This window comes from Tupaia chinensis, unplaced genomic scaffold (genome assembly GCF_000334495.1).
Source record: "Tupaia chinensis unplaced genomic scaffold, TupChi_1.0 Scaffold000271_1, whole genome shotgun sequence".
NCBI classification, from domain to species: domain Eukaryota; kingdom Metazoa; phylum Chordata; class Mammalia; order Scandentia; family Tupaiidae; genus Tupaia; species Tupaia belangeri.
Genome location: NW_006159752.1, coordinates 220,907 through 225,452, shown reverse-complemented (window position 1 = coordinate 225,452; position 4,546 = coordinate 220,907).

The following is a 4,546-nucleotide window of genomic DNA, read 5'->3' as shown; positions in this document are numbered from 1 at the left end:
TCCCCTCTCCCACTCTCCTTCCGCTTTGACTCCAGTGTCTGTAATAATTTTTAATACTTTCGTGTTCTCCAGTCTTTCAATCTCTACCGTGGAGTATAGACAGTTGGGATATGTTAGGTGGAGACATACAATGTCTGTTCCATAGCCTGACTTGCTTCACTCAATAATAGATCTTCCACGTTCATCCACTTTCTATCAAATGCCAGCACCTTGTTTTTGTTATATGTGCCACACTTTTTTAATCCATTCATCTGTTTATGGACATTTGGGTTGGTTCCATGTCTTAGCAATTGTGAATAATGCCACAATAAATATAGATGTGCAAGTGTTTTTCCGACTGAACATTCTCCTGTCCTTTGGGTAGATACCCAGAAGTGGAATTGCTAGATCATATGGCAGTTCTATTTGAAGGTTTTTGAGGAACCTCCATATTGTTCTACACAGTGACTGAACCAATTTATAATCCCACCAACAGTGCAGGAGTGTTCCTCTTTCAACGCAACTCCTCCAGCACTTAAAATTTTTTTTTTTTTTAAATCTTCGCCATTCTGACTGGGGTTAGGTGGTATCTCATTGTGGTTTTGATTTGCATTTCCCTTATGATAAGAGATGTTGAGCACATTATCATATGCTTTTTGGCTATTCATATATCTTGCTGAGAGAGTTGTCTGTTCATTTTCCCATCTTTTAATTGGATAGATTTTTTTTTTTGTAGGCAAGTTGCTCGAGTTCCCTTTATATTCTGGTTATTAATTTCTTACCTGAGGTATAGTTTGAAAACTCTGAGGGCTGTCTCCACACTCTAGTTATTATTTCTTCTGCTATGCAAAAGCTTTTTAGCCTAATGTAGTTTGTTATTGGGACTATTGTCTGTATTTTGTGGGTCTTCTGTAAGAAGTCTTTGCCTGCTGCAAGGTCTCCAAGAGTTTTCCCTGTGTTTTTCACTAGTAGTTTTATAGTTTGAGGGCTTATGCTTAGATATTTCATTCATTTTGAGTTGACTTTTGTTAGTGGTGATAGATAGGGGCCTGGTTTCAATCTTCTGCAGGTGCATGTCTAGTTTTTCCAGTACCATTTGCTGAAGATATTTTCTTCTTCCCACTGGATTGCCTTGTGACTTTTGTCAAGAATCAGTTGGCTGTATGTTTTTGGATTTATTTGGGGGTTCTCAATTCTGTTCTATTGGTCTACCTAGCTGTTTTTGTGTCAGTACAATGCTGTTTTAATTATCACAGCCTTATAATATATTTTGAGGTCAGGAAGTGAGTTGCTGTCTACTTTATTCCCCTTGCGCAGAATTGGTTTGGTGATATGGGACCATTTATGATTCTAGACAAATTTTATAATTGTTTTCTCTATTCTGTGAGAAATTTATCTGGCAGTTTGATTGAAATTGCATTGAATTTATAAGTAATTTGAATAGGAATGACATCTTGATTATATTAATTCTCCAACGTGGGATGTTTTCCCATATTTTCATATCATTTTAAATTCTTTTTTAGATATTTCATAGTTTTCACTTGATTTATTTGGTTACATTTATTCTTAGATATCTTATTGTCTCTGTGGCTATTAATAATGGGATTTCTTTCTTCAATTCTATCTCAGTTTGTTCATTGTTGTATAAAAATGCTGTAGATTTTTGTATGTTAATTTTGTAGCCTGACACTTTACTGTATTAATTTATCACATCGAGGTGGCTTTTTTGGTGGATTTTTAGATTTTCTATATATAGAATCATATTATCTGTAAATAGAGATAATTTCACTTCTTCTTTTCCTATTTGAATCCCTTTTATTTGACTGTCTTATCTGATCACATTGTCTAGAGCTTCCAGTACTACATTGAAGAAGAGTGGAGAAAGTGGGTTGCCTTGTTCTATTCCAGTTTATACTGGAGAAAGCTTTTCCACATTCAGTATGATGTTAACTATGGGCTTTTCATAAAAGGCTTTTATTGTGTTGAGAAAGGTGTCTTCTATGCCAATTTTGCCGAGAGTCTTAATCATGAAGGGATGCAGTATTTTATCTATTTTTCTACAGCTATGATATGATCATATGGTTTTTATCTTTCTTCTGTTAATGTATTACATTTACTGTTTTGCATATGTTGAACCATCCTTGCATTTAATATTTTTAATGTGTATAATAAGCTTTTTAATGTGTTGTTGGATACGATTTGCTAGGATGTTGAAAATTTTTGCATCTGTACTCATCAGGGATATTGGCCTGGAGTTTTCTTTTTTTGTTACATTCTTGTCTGTTTTTATAATCAGGATGATGGAGGCTTCATAGAATGAATTTAGGAGATTCCCTTTGAACCTTTAGAAATAGCTTGATAAGAATTGAGGTTCCTTCTTCTTTAAAAGCTTTGTAGAATTCAGAATTACAGTGATGGGGACATAGGCTTTTCTTTGTTGGGGGACTATTCAATCTAATTGCTTGTTATGGGTCTGTTCAGGTTTTCTGTTTCTTCCTGGTTCAATTTTGGTAAGTTATATATGTCCAGAAATTTGTTTGTCTCCTCTAGATTTTCTTGTCTATTGGAGTATAATTGCTTATAGTATTGTCTGATGACACTTTGTATTTCTGTTATGTTCATTGTCATATTGTTTGTTTCCTTGCTGATTTGATTTATCTGGTCCCTTTCTCTGATCTTCTTTATTAATTTAGCTAATGGTGAGTCAATTTTATTTATCTTCTCAAAGAACCAGTTTTTGGTTTTGTTTATTTTCTGTATAGTTATTTTATTTCCTATTTCATTTACTTCTCTTATTTTTCTATTTCATTTACTTCTGCTCAAATATTTATTATTTCTTTTCTCCTGGAATTTTTGGGGTTGTTTTTGGGTTATTTTTCCAGTTCCCTGAGTTGTGTTGTTTATTTGCCACCTTTCTGTTTTTTTTTTTTTTTTCCCCTTGTGGTCACTAATTGCTATGAATTTCCTTCTTATGGCTGCTTTCGCTGTGTCTCATAGGTTATAAACAGTTGTTTGCTCAATAATATTGGTTTTTAGGAACCTTTTGATTTCAGATTTAATTTCTTCAGTAGTTGTAAAATCATTCAGGAGTAGATTGTTTAGTTTCTATGTGTTTGTGTATTTTCAAGGACTCTTTTTGTAGTTGATTTCAAGTTTGATTCCATCATGGTCAATAGAGATGCTGGATATAGTTTCTATACACTTAAATTTGTAAAGGCTTGTTTTGTGCCCAATCATGTAGTCAATATTTGAAAATATTCCATGTGGGGGTGAGAAAAATGTAGGTGTTGAGTGAAATATTCTATAGATGTCTGTCAAGTCTATTTCACTTATGGTATTATTTATCATCAATCTCTTTATTTTTTGTCTAGATGATCTGTACAGAGGAGACAGTGGGTATTAAGATTCCCCAATGATTATTGTGTTGCAGATCTACCAGTCTCTCTTTCACATATTGGGGTGCTCCAGTGTAGGGTGAGTAGATATTTAAAAGTGTTATATCTTCTTGTGAACAAGAGTGTCTTTAGTGCTATATTATGTCCTTTGTCTCTTCTTACATCTTTAATCTTAAAGTCTATTTTGTCTGATATAAGTATTCCAACTTCAGTCTTTTTGGTTTCCATTTGCATGAAATATCTTTTCCAGCCTTTACTTTTAATCTATGATGTTTTTATCAGAGATGTCTGTTTTTTGTAAGTAGAATATAAATTATTTCTTTTTATTAAAAAAAAAACCCTAATCAGTCAACCTGTGTTTTTTAATAGGATTATGTAATCTATTAGCATTCAACATTCTTGTTGGTATTTGCAGACTTACCCTTGTCATTTGTTAGCCATTTTATTGGTTGTTTTTTTGGTTCTATTTCTGCTTGTCTCTCTTTAGTTTTCCTGATACAATACTACCTTCAATTCTTCTTGTAGAGCTGGTCTAGTATTGGTGAATTCTTTCAGTTTTTGTTTATCTGAGAATACTTTTATTTGTTCTTCCCATTTGAGAGATAATCTTGCTGGATATAGTATTATTGGCTGAAATTGTTTTTACTTTATTGTTTTAAATATGTCTTCCAATTCTTTCCTTACCTGCATTGTTTCAATTGAAATGTAAGTTATCTTCATTTTTGGTTTTTGGTTACTTTTTCATTCTTTTTGGTGACTTGGTCTATGTTGGAAACTTTGTTTACAAGGAAAGAAATTCTTCTGCATGGTTCAATGTGCTGTTAATGCTTTCTAGGGAAATTTTAATTTCCTGTATTTCCCTTTTTATTTCCAGAAGTTCTGTTTGATTCTTTTTTAGAGTGTCTATTTCTTTATGGAATGCCTCCTTCATGTCCTGGAATAACTTTCTCATTTCCTAGAACGAATTAATTATCTGTTTTCTCTTGTATCTCATTGAGTTTTGTCACTATGAATGTTGAGAATTCTTTTTCTGACATTTCTGTGAATTCCTTTGTGGGGCTCATCATTGGTGAGAGGCTACTGTGCTCACCTGTGGGGAGAGTTACCTCCTTTTTTCCTTGTATTTCTTCAAGATCTCTCCTGAGTTTTGGTCATCTGATGCAGTATTCACT